The sequence below is a fragment of the Antechinus flavipes genome, chromosome X, assembly GCF_016432865.1.
Source record: "Antechinus flavipes isolate AdamAnt ecotype Samford, QLD, Australia chromosome X, AdamAnt_v2, whole genome shotgun sequence".
Lineage (NCBI taxonomy): Eukaryota > Metazoa > Chordata > Mammalia > Dasyuromorphia > Dasyuridae > Antechinus > Antechinus flavipes.
In genome coordinates, this window is record NC_067404.1 from 43644469 (window position 1) to 43657719 (window position 13251).

Consider the following 13251-nt stretch of genomic DNA (forward strand, 5'->3'; position numbering starts at 1 on the left):
AATACATTAAGCTGGCTATCAATCCTTCATGCTAGTGAAAATTTCTTTATCGAATCCCTTTCCTCCTGACAGCTAACTGGGATTAAAGCACTAAAGGGTTTTTTCAAATTACTTTTTTTAAAAATGGGTTTTATTGATGTTTTTTGTTTTGACATTATAATCATTTATGAATAAGAGCAAAGGGAAGGGCATGGTCAGACGAGTGCATGGTGGATATAGCCTAACTGTGCTACGTTATAAATAAGAAAATTAGGGAGAAGAAAGAATAGCAAGAACAAGAGCAAGGGTAAGCAATAGACAGCCCATGTGCTCAATGGTATTCGCCTGGTGTCAAGAGAAAGCAATAAAGGACTCCAGCACATGAGGTGTACCTCCTTAAGGGGGAACATAGACCAAGAATAGCACGAAAAGAGCAAGCATGGATGAGATGCTAAGAATGCTGCCTCGAGAATAAAAACCATTAAAGTATTTGAGGACGGCACCAGGACTCATTGCAAAAGTGAAAAGAAAGACTTTGGTGGCAGGACTCAGCTAGGAACCCCCAGGATATCTAATAGAGAATTAAGAAGAACAAGAAAGATAGAAGTGGAAAGGGAAAAGTCTTAAATTTTGTTTCCATTAACAAACCAGCAAGAGTAAACTTGATTGCCTTTGCTATCTCATAGGAAATCAATTTCGCTTTTGTTTTGACATAATAAATAATGGACCAGGGGATGACTTGAAGCATACCCTTCTTCTTTTGCTGGGGTTCAGAAATGGGAGATAAACAACTAAGAGACTGTCCATTGTCCAGCCAACGGGGGCATTTAGTCATGTAAAATCACTAGGAGGGCGGGCAGTTTCTCTCTGGAGGGGGAAAGATTCCTAGCAGCCAAAGTCTTTTCCATGAATATAGCAGCATTGGCTCAGCTTTCACCTCTGCCCACCATTAGTTTCCACATCTGGACAGGTGCTTCCTTTTGTTCACTGAAGGTCAGCAAGCAATAGTTCAGGGGTGTTTTTCATAAGATAGTGGGACTATTGGTTGCTTCCCTGCTCTCTTGTTGAGGCTGAATTCCCCAAAGGAGCCTCTTCCAAATACATACTGGGCTCTGGTGTCAGCAATCTTGGGTTTCCTTATATTGGCTTAGTAGACCCCCAGGATCTGCTCAGAAATGTCTGCCTCAGCCATCCTCTCTGATTAACAATGATGGTGACTGTGATGGGCATGATGGTGGTGGTTCTGATGGTGATAGTGATGATGGTGTAATGAATAGAGAAAAGGCTGGCCTTGGAATCAGGAAGACCTGAGTTTAGGACCTGCCTAAGTAACTAAACTAAACCATTCAGAAACCCAGGTTCTGTTCTCTGACATTAAGTGGCAGATAGGTCACTAATCTGCATTGAGGGAGAAAATTCCCATCATATGTTTAAAATGACAGGTCTGGCTACTTCCCTCCCCCTCAAAAAAATCCCAATTTGAAACTTACATACAATTTACAAAGTACATGATCCATTTAATCCTTCTAAAACCCTGTAAGGTAGATACTACTGACCCTCATGGGCACTATTTACAAAGTGAATGGCATCAACATCTGGGCCAGGGAGAGATTAGTAAAAGCCTCATGTAGAGGGTGGTATGAGCTGAGCCTTGCAAGAAGCTAGGGATTCAAAGATGCAGAGATGAAGAGAGAGAGTATTCCACGCATGGCACATGGCCTATGCAAAGGCATGGAGACAGGAGATGGAGAGTCATTTGGGTTAGAATCCAGAATAGAAGAAAAGAATGGAAAAATTAGTTGAAAGCAGGTTGTGAAGGGCTTTAAATATCAAATAGAGGTGTTTGGAATGGATTCTAAAGGTAATAGAGAGCCCCTGGATCTTCCTAAACAAAGAAATAAGAGTTTCCAGAAGATTCTTTTGGCAGTTGCAGGGAGGAATGGATTAGAAAGGCAAGTCATCTTGGCAGCTGTGAGGGAGAGGAAAGAGTAAAGACTGGCTTCAAGGGTGTTTAGAAATTGGATAGTCCTTGCTTGACAGAAATAGGGTTGCTGGTGAGGAAAATAGATTTGGAGAGAAAAAAAATGCAAAATTTGATTTTGGACATGTCCCGGGAAAGAAGGATGTCTTTCATGGTATGCCCCCTACTTTGTGCCATCTAAAGATGTCCTTCCAAAGCTAAAACCTGCTATCTTCACAGAGTCCAAAAACTTGAGTTCAAGTGAAATCTGGGGAAATTTTAGTGAGCCAAATTGACAACAAAATGGCACTGCTCCCCAATCTTACCCTCTTCCTGCCCTCAAGCTCTATGACTTTGCCAACTTTAAAGGGCTAGCTCAGCAAACAACTGGGTTTGCTCTCTGGGGAGCAGCCTAGCTAAGTACTCTGGGTAATACCTAGAGTGAAACAGAAATGGAAGACGAGGTGAATTGTCAAGTGTGAGGAACAACAAGAGAGCCAGTTTGACTGGATTGCAGAATGCTAAGAAACCTGAAGAGTTAAATCACAGCCAGATCATGAAGGACTTTTGATGATAAAGCCCCACTGCAGGGCAGGACCTCACCACCTCTTCTTGGATTATTGCAATCATTTCTGTTAACTGACCTCCCAAAATCCCCTTTATCCTTCACACAGTTGCCAGTGATATTCCTAAAGCCCAAGAAGCTAAATCAAGAAGCTCCAATGACTCCCTATTGTCTTGAGGCATATACAAACTTTTTTATTTGGCATTGAAAGCCCTTCACAACCTGGCTGAGAGAGGAGCATTCTGGGAAGATGGAGGAGTAGGACAGTAAATTCCAAGCTCTCCGGATTTCTCCCACAAACATAACAAATTCACGCCTCATAGACTATTACCTTTAGAATCCACCATAGAAACCTACTATGGGAACAAGGAAAACTGGAATTTATCTTCAGAGGAGGAAACTGGACTAAAAAAAAGCTTCTATACCAAAGGGCAAAGTGAAATGGCTCTCTGTTCAGGGAGAATTTATAGAAGAACTTGAAAAATCATTTTAAAATCAAATGAGAGACATTGAGAAAAACTTTTAAAAATCCAAGAAAAACAAGAAGGCAATGAAAAAAGTTGTCCAATTAGGGAAAAAAACTGAGTCTTAAAAAAGAGAGAATTAGAATTGGACAAGAAGAAGCCAGTAAAGTTATAAGAGACCAAGAAATAACACTACAGAATATAAAGAATGAAAAAAATAGAACAGAATGTGAAATATCTTATAAGAAAAACAAAAGATCTGGAGAACAGATCAAGAAGAGAAAATATAAGAATAATTGGACTACCTGAAAGCTGTGACCAAAAAAATAACCTTGACACAATAATGCAAGAAATAATCCAAGAAAAATGCCCTGAACAGAACATGAGGGGAAAGTAGAAATAGAAAAAAAAATTCATTGATAACTACCTCAAAGAGATACTTTGTAAAAAACAAAAACAAAACAAAAACATCCCCAGATCAAAGAGAAAATTTTGCAAGAAACAAACAAAAAAATTTAAATATGCTGGAGCTACAATTAGAATCATACAGGACTTATCACCAGCCACAATAAAAGACCACAGGTCCTGGAATCATAAATACCGGCCATCAGAAGAACTAGGCCTGAAGCCAAAAATATCATATCCAACAAAATCACCCATAATATTGAATAAAAACAAATGGACATTCAACAAAACCCGAACTCAGTAGAAATTTTAATATGTAAGTCAATATCCAAGATTAATTTCAAGGAACTTAACATGGACAGATTGTTTATGTTTTTAATATGGAAATATATACCATATGCATAAGGTTGACATCAATAATTGGGTGCTTCAAAAGAAAGATTTTAACAAATGAAGTACAGAGGAAAAATAGACATAGAAATATACACACATACACACACACCAGGAAGGGTATGGCACCCTCCAAAATCTATAAAGAAATAAGAGGGGAAAGGATGGATGGAGGGAGAAGCAAAGGGCAGAGGAAGAGTAATAGCAAAGCAAGTTTAAGAGCAGAATTAAAGTAGAAAAGTTATCAGGAATAGTATATATGTGTGTATGTGTAAGAGAGAGATAGAGAGACAGAGACAGATAGAGACAGACAGAGAAAGAGAGAGAGAGAGAGAATACGTATGTATGCATGTTGCTCTAGGTATGTGTGTATATAGATACATGTATATGTGTGTCGGTCTGTGGATGGGTGTGAATGTATATGTATACATATGTGTGTATATATCTATTAAATATATCTGTGCTTAACTATAGCCTGCTTGGAAGAGGAGGGGAAAATGAAAGAGGAAAAAAAGATCTACCTTTTTAGATTTATCATATTATTACTCTTCTTTAAGCATTCTATTGTCCAGTTAAGCTGGCTCTTTGGTCATTCCTTACATTTGACAGTCCATCTCCCTTCTCTGTTCCTCTGTACATAGGTTCTCCCTCATACCCAGAATGCAATTGCTTTTCATTTCTGCTTCTTAGAATTCTTAGATTCCTTTCAAGCTCAACTCAAGTACTATGTCCTTTACATGAAAGTTTTCTGGATCCTTCTAACTCCTAGTGTCCCCACCAAAAAATCTACTTGACATATTTTAGTTTATATTTATATGTATACACAGGATGATATATTTAGAGTTGGAAGAGGCCCTAGAGGGCCTCTTTTTTTTTTACAGATGCGGAGCTGAGACCCAAAGGGGTTAATCTACTTATTTAAGGTCACATAGGGACTAAATAGGACAACCAGAATTTGAAATCAGGTATTCACATTCCAAATCCATCATTCTTTCCACTCTACTGCACTTCCTTTCCATAATGTCCCCAAATATTATTTCTTCCAATAGAATATAAGCTCCTCGAGGGTTGGAATTTTTACATTTTTGTCCTTGTCGGGCAGTCAGCACCAATTTATTAAATGCCTGTTATGTGCCAGGGGCTGTACTCAATGCTAAAGAGACAAAGGTGACAAACGGCATAGTCTGGGTCCTTGGGAAACTCAAATTCTAATGGGGAGGCAACATAGAAACATCCAGATACATGTGGTATAAATTGAAAGTAATCTCAGAAATAAGGCATTAGCAGTAGGGGCAAAGGGGCAAGACTGTGAAAGGCAAGACTGTGAGGAAGAGTACTAGGAGGGGAATAAAATATGAGATTGGAAATGTAGGCAAGGGCTGTAAGTACCAAACAGAGGAATTTGTATTTAATCCTAAAGATAATAGGGAGCCATGGAAGTTTACTGAATAGTGAGGTGTCATGGTCAAGCTTTCATTTTAATAAAAATCACCCTCACAGCTAAGTAGATTGTGGATCAGAGTGAGGAGAGACTTGAGACAAAGAGACCAATTAGAAGACCAATAGTCCGAGGGAGAGGTAAAGAGGGCCCAAACAAGGATAGTGGTTATGTGAGTAAAGAGAAGGTTGATACCATGAAGGATAGAAGTAGCAAGATTAGACAACAGATTGGGATAGGTTGGTAAATGTGAGTGAGAAGCTTAGAATGACACCTAGATTGCAAGCCTGAGTGACTTGGAAGATGGTGGTGCCCTTGATGGTAATGTAGTAATGTTGAGAGGAAGGGGGGATTTGGGGAGAGAAAGATAATGTATTCTGCTTTGTTCTTTTCTGTTGAGTTTGAAATGCCTATAGGCCATCCAATTTAAGACATCCAATAGGCAGTATATGATACAGGAAAGTACCTGGCACACAGCAGGTATTTAATAAATACTTTTTGATTTATTGGTTGATCTTTTGTACCATGACCAACAGAGGAACTACAAGAAGTGAGCCATATCCATATTGAAACATCTGAAGGGACAACTTCAGAAGCCAGAAGCCATAATGAAACTACAGCTAAATGGGAAAATGGCTCATGGGTTGCTTGGAGAGGCAAAGAAAAGAACTGACAGTGATGATTTTATCATACACCCAAAATCAGGAAAATATATCACTCCATGGTCATCTCAACTTGCAGTGGCAAAAAAGATGCCACGAGGCTAATTAAAGCTTATATTGCAGCTTTTGCAGAGGCGGAAGAAGACAGGAATTCTATGAAGAATGGGCAAAGCTACTCCAAGTCAAGTCCTTTCTCTCTCTGTCTCTGTCTCTATCTCTATCTCTGTGTGTCTCTGTCTCTCGCTCTCACTCTCTCTTATTCTTGCTCTCGCTCTTATTGTCTCTCTCTCTATCTGACTATCTCTATCTCTATCTATCTATATGTATATTTATATGTATATACTCAGTAACTTCAATGAAAAGGTCAAAACCAACTCTGATTTAATAGGAAGGATCAAGATGAGAGGAATATGCTGGCTCAGTTTGGAGGATTTTGGCTGGTTCCAAGAATTTCTCTGCCTATCCTGTGCAACAGATGTTCATGCTGACTCGAAGTTACAATTATCTTCATGGTGGTCTTCTTACTTATGCCCCTCTTGGGGCCCACAAGGCGAGATGACCAAGCATCCCATGGAATGATGTTTCTTGTTGCCTTTGGATGCATGATGAAATGAGCTCTGCCAATGCCTTTATTTGTCTCTTCAAGGAGGAGGAGAAGGAGAAGAAGGATGTACAAGCTGCCCCTCCGTTTAGTTGCGGCTTCCTTGCTAATTCTGGTTTCATTTCAAATGAGAGTATCAATATTGACAAGATTCAGTTTCTCTAGTAATAATATACCAACAGATGAGTTGTCAGAGAAGGATTCCACATTTATAATAAATTAATACACACAGGAAATCAAAAAATTGTTTGACTCTGTCCTTTTTCTGCCATAGCATGCCTACAGAAGGACAAGTCTGAGGATTGTCTGGGGTTCTTCTTTTTTCATAGGTTGCCATGGCCAAAGAATTCATCACTAATGGCCAGCTTACTTTTGGTGTGCCTCCCTATACTCAGCTTGGCTGGCCCTTAGACAGCAGCTCCTACTAAGGAGCATAGTAAAAAAGGCTTTCTAGCAGAGTAGAACCTACCAACCTACCTTCCTTGAACCAACAAAGCTTTCTTCAGGATCTTTCAGGTCACCACCATGACACAAGAACATCAGACACAAAAATGAAACAACTCTGGCCATCTATTTTTTTTTACTTAATATTATTTTTTCTATACATGTAAAGATAGTTTTTGACATTGACTTTGATAAGATTTTGATTTTCATTTTTTTTTGTATTGCTGTCATAGTTGTTCAGTGCACAATGCACAATGTTGCTGTTAATATGCACAATGTTCTACTGGTTCTGCTCACTTCACTCAATATCACTTCAATATCATTTCTTGTAAGTCTTGCCAGGTTTTTCTAAAATCCACCTGCTCATCATATACCACAGTTTGTTCAATCATTCCCTTCTTGAGGGACAAACCCTCTATTTCCAATTCTTTGCCACCATGAAGTGAGCTGATATAAACACTTTTGTACATGTGTGGGTTCTTGCCACTTTTCTATAGTAATCTCTCTTCATCATCAACCAACAAGAATCTATTAAGAGCTTGCTATGTGCTAGACAATGTGCTAGGGGATGGGGATACAAATTCAAATAATGCAACTATCCTTAATCAAAATGAACTCACATTGGAATGGAACAAGTAAACACAAAATACATATACATACAAATAGAAAATTAACAAATACACATGCAAAGTAGTTAAATAGAAGCTAGTTTATGAGGAAGAGCATTCGCAATTGGGAGAAACAGGAAAGGCTTAATGTCAAATTTATCTGCAAAGGGAGAGGGAGACTCTTTGAAGTAGATTTATGGAGAGAAAGCATTCCAGGAATGGGGTACAACCAGTGCAAAGGTATGACTATGTAAGATGGAGTGTTGGGAGAAACAGAGAAAAGACCAGTTTGGTTGGATGCCAGAGTGTGAGAGGGGGAGTAATGTCCAATAAGGTCAGAAAAGTTAGGTCCCAAACAAGTTGCACAGGGTTTAAAAACCTGAACAGCGTAGTTTATGTTTTATTCTACAAACTATAAGAATTCACTGGAGTTGGTTGAATAGGGTAGTCACATGGTCAGATCTGCACCCAAGAAAGATTACTTTGGCAGCAGTATATAGGATGGTTTGGAGTGAGGAGAGACTTGGGGCAGAGAGACTAATTAGGAGCTTGTTGGAATAAGATAAGCAAGTGGTAATGAGGGCCTGATCTAAAGTGGTAAGCATGTGAGTGGAGAAAAAGGGTTGGATGAGACAGATGTTACAAAGACAGAAATAGCAGAATTTGGCAACTGACTGGATATGTGAGGTGAAAGAGAGCAAGTTGAGGATAATGCTAAGATTCCAAATTCAAGATACTTATGGGTGAGAGTTACTTCAGAAAAGCGAAGTTTAGAAGAGGGAAAGGTTCAAGGGAAAAGATAAGTTTAGTTTTAGACATGTTGAGTTTAAAATATCTCTGGGACATCCAGTTTGAAATAGCAAAGAGGCAAATAGTGATATAGTGCTGGAAGTGTAGAAGAAAGATTGAGAATGGATGGGAATACAGTTCTGGGGATCATTGGCATAAGGATGCTAGTTAAACCCACAGGTGCTGATGTGATTATTGAGATAGTGAGTAAAAAGGGAGAAGAAAAGAGAGCCCACAACAGACCCTTTGCAAACACTTGCAGTTAAGTGAGCATGATGCAGATGATAAGCTAGCAGAGGAAACTGAGAAGGGACAGTCAGACAGGAAGTAGGATAACCAGGGGAGAGGAGTATCACAAAAACCCAGAAACGAAAGACTGTGCCATAAGAAAGGGTGGTCTATAACATTCAGTGACCGTGGAGTCTTTACATCTGGATTTACCAAGGCTCTGTCCTGGTCCCTCTTCTTTCTCCATAATCTCCTTCTTGGTGGTTTCATCAACAACATGGCTACAGTGATCAAGGTGACTTAAAACCCATAATGCATCCCTAATCTCTCTCCTGAGATCTTGTCCACCATCTCTACCTAGATAAACTGCAGACATTTCAGACTCCACAAGTCCAAAGTAAACTCATTCAGCTCTCTCTTTCTTCTCCAATCAGCCCAAACCTACTCTGCCAAAAAATATTAATATTTCTATTCATCTAGTCACCCAGATTCTCAGCCTGGCAGTCAGCCTTATCTCTTTCCCCTGAACCCCTCAACTAATCAGTTGCTGAATTTTGTTGATTCTAATTCAGTAACATCTCTTGCATCTCTACTTAAATGGTCACCACTCTAGTTCAGGTCCTCATCACCTCCTTTGTACTAATAATAGCTTCCTGCTCCTTCTTTTCAATCCCTCTCCTCTCCAATCTATCCTCTGTGCCCAGTACAGTGCCTTTTAAACAACAGGCATTTGAGAAATGCTCTTTGACTTGATTTTACAATGATGAGAATAAGAGACCAAATCAAGTTGGTATATACACACAAAATCTGTTTGGGAGGTGATTCCATTTTGAAAGTCTCAAAAGATTGAGGGAAATATACTGAATTGTTGGGGGAAAATATGGATGGTATTTTTATTTCCCAAAAGGCAATCAAAAGGACAGTAACAATCGTTGACCCATGTGCCTATTTTCTCCTATTTTGTTATCTATGTAAAATCTTTTTTCAGAATGATCTCTATTCCATGTCTTGAGGGTATTTTTAATGAAACTCTAAGAGAACAAGTAGTCTTTCACTGATGATTTTCTTTAGCAGATAAAATCTGCAAAATCATGCAACTGAATGAAAGGTGCCTCTCCAAAGCCCCACTGTGCTTATCGTTTGTTGATTAAAAAACAGAAACATCTGATGCAATGAAGGAAAAGGCACCCTCAAAGACTATTCTCCAACAAGGCACAAGTTACTAGGGTACAAAATTCCTTGATAGACGAGCAACAGAAAAATTTGGCTCCATTACCATCTGATTGTCAGTATCAAGTGGGGCATAAAGGAGGGAGAAATATTTAGAAAATTTCATCCATATTGTTTGTTGTTAAGTTGTTTTCAGTAGCGTCTGATTCTTCTTGAGTTTGGCGTTTTGGAGTTTTCTTGACAGAGATACTGGAGTGCCATTTCCTTCTCTAGCTCATTTAACAGATGAGAAAACTGAGGCAAATAGGATGGAGTGACTTGCCCGGGATCAGCTAGTAAGTATCCGAGTTCAGATTTGAACTCAGAAAGAGAAGTCTTCCTAATTCAGGGTCTGGCACTCGATCCACTTCAATGCCACCTAGCTGCCTGTAATCTCTTCCATGAAGAAGAGTTGAGTAGAATGAAAAGGCTTGAACACATTTTGACCTGCTCTGTTGGAGGCAGGATTTCCATGTGTTATTGAAGATATTGAAGGATACTCCTGTTCTTTACATATTTGATTGTAATCTCCTCGGGATCTGCAACTATGTCCAATTCTTCTATCATTCTGTCTCTTCCAGCACATAGCATGGAGTATATATATACATATATATGTTATATATGTATATATATACACACACACATAATATATTAGCTGTGTAATTTTACTCATTGATATAAATATCAATTGATATAAAGACGTCCTGGATGAGAGGTTCTGCCAATTCTATGTCTACCAAAGCACCTTCTCTGAAACTTCCAATTTTCAAGACTTGCCATTTTCATCTATTGCCCAGGGTCTCATAGTATGTGTCAGAGGCAGGATATGAACACAGTTCTCAGGCTAAATCTCTTTCTACTACTTTAGGCTGCCTCTGGGTGTACATAGGGGTCACTTTGAAATGGTTGTGAAATTGAATCAAATGGAATTTAAAGACTATGAGAAAGATAAGAAAACTTGACATTTAAAAGGAGAGAAAGAACTTTGGAAGTGCCAGAAGGTGAATTGAACAGGAATTGCCTTCTCATCCATGGAAGGAAACAGAAGATCCTGCTCTTCTCTTCCTTTTGTGTCCAAGGCTACAATTAAATATTGCTGAGACAGGCTGATTTACAATGAAAATAGTTTACATTCCCCCAAAGTCAAAATTAAAAGAGAGTAAAATGACATAAATAGACCACTTCTTAACTTGAAGGCAATTCGTTTCATCCCAACCTTCAATTCTCTTGGTTATTAATCAGGAATTTATCCCTTATTAAAACCATATGTTTGAGTAGATGCGGACAAGCCAATGAACCAGTCTGTATTTCAGCTAACCCATCTGTCAAATGGGGCTCCAGGCCAGCCCCAGGAAAAATTATGAAGTAGACAAAGGTTGTTTTTGGCATTCCCATCCGCCTCTTTCTTTCTGGGCCCCTTTTCCTCTATTAATGCTCCCCCTCTCTTTAGCACCCGGAGACCTTCATGCTGTCCTGGTCTTTCCTATAGTGTCAGGGAGGATAGTCACCCTTTGGGGAGCTTTGTGGGTTGTGTCCTCGTGGGAGCTTTTGCATTTTTAAAACGATTGAAGGGGGAGAGGGGAAAGGCAATGTTTGACTCAAAGGAATGAAGAAGCTTCTTAAGAGCTGGCATTGTGTCATTCTTTGTCTCTGTATCCCTAGCACAGTGCCTAGCACATAGTACAGAGGGTTTTGCTAAAGACTTGATTGATTCATTAATTGGTCCCAGGTTCTGACAAGCCATACCAATAAAAAGAAATACTTAAATAGGGATTTTTAAAACTGTCTCCTTGATTAAAGGGGACATGATCAGCAAATACTACGATTTTTCATACTTTTTGTTCATTTTTTATTTATTTCTTAGACTTTTTAAATGGTATCCTTCCCCAAAAATTTCCACATACAATCACAATGAAACCCTCCCTTCAAAGATTTTAAACAGAATAGCAATCCCAAATCTGCCACTTAATGGTTGTGTGACCTTTGGAAAGTCATTTCCCTTCTCTGAGCCTCAGTTTCCTTTTCTCTTAAATGAAAGAGTTGGATTAGATGATCTCAATGGTGCCCTCTACCTCTAAAACCTGTCGTTCTGTAATTTTTCAGTTGGGTCCAATTCTTCACGACTCCTTTTGGAGTTTTCCTGGGAAAGATACTGGAATGATTGGTCATTTCCTTCTCTAACTCATGCTATAAATGAAGAAACTGGAGCAGGCAGGGTGAAATGACTTACCCGGGATCACACAGCTAGGACTGAGGCTGTATCTAAACTTAGGTCTTCCTGACTGTAGGCCTGGCCGCTCTATCCACTTCAGTATCACCTAATTGCCCTAACTCTAAAGCCTATAATCCTACAGTTTCCTGGCATCATGGGGCTATGAAAAGGGTTTTGAAGAAGACATGTGGTCAAATCCCGGCCCGCCCATTAATTTCCTGTGTGACTTTAGAGAAATCAGTCCTTTCTGAGCCTCAGTTTCCTCATCTGCAAAATGAGAGAATTAGACTAGATGATCTGTTAGGTCCCTCTAGTACTGGCATTCTGTGTTGTAGGCACAGTTTGTCAAGTGTTTAGTTAGGATTTTTTTTTCAGGTACAGGTTGGATTCATTGGCTTCTGAGGTTCTTTTCAGTGCTGAGATTCCATGATTCTGAGAAATAAGCATATATCTTATAGTTGCATATTTACACATATTCTTAGTCCCAACAGAATGGAAGTTTCTTGAGGTCAGGGACTGTTTCCTGGTAATCTTTGTATCTAAGGCACCTAGCACAATCACTGACATTTTACAAATGCTTGCTGGTAAGTTGATTGATTGATCTGTGAGTTTCCATTCTTGATATTTTTGTCCATAATATTAGATCATGACCTAAAAATAATGCCCTGGGCCTAAGGCTCCAGGTAGATTCTCCAAGGAGGTAGATGACATAGTAAAAGAATATGGAGTTTTTTTGACCTGGTTCTAGTCAGCTCTACTATTAAATTGCTCTGTGACCTTAGATCTCATCCCTTCTCTGGGCCTCAAGTTTCCTCCTCTGCCAAATGAGAGGGTTGGGTTAGCAAGGTTCGAAGGTCCCCCGCCAGCACTGACAGTCTATGATTCTAGGAATTTCTTATTTTGCCACAGGGGAAATGAAAACACTGTGAATCCAGAAGTGATTTGTTTGCCACTGAGAGGCCAAATGCCTCCAATGGCAGTAGGCCATGAGCCAACTACACGATTCCAGCCATTGCCACAGACTTGGCTTCAGTTCCGGCCTCAATCTCTCTGACTGGAAAATGAAACTAGAACATTCTTCCATCCCTCCCAAGACTGCTGTGCAGGGCAGGGGCCGGGGGGAAGGCAGTTGAGTTCCATGTAAAGTATACTGCAGAAAAAAATGTTCGAGAAATATCTTTGTAAATGCAGCCACCAAAGAAAGCAGGAATCAGGCCTCATTTACACAATTGTCGGGTGGGCTGAAATTCACCACTCTGAGGCTAGTTACCAAAAGAGCCAAGGATTGTCCTGTGGC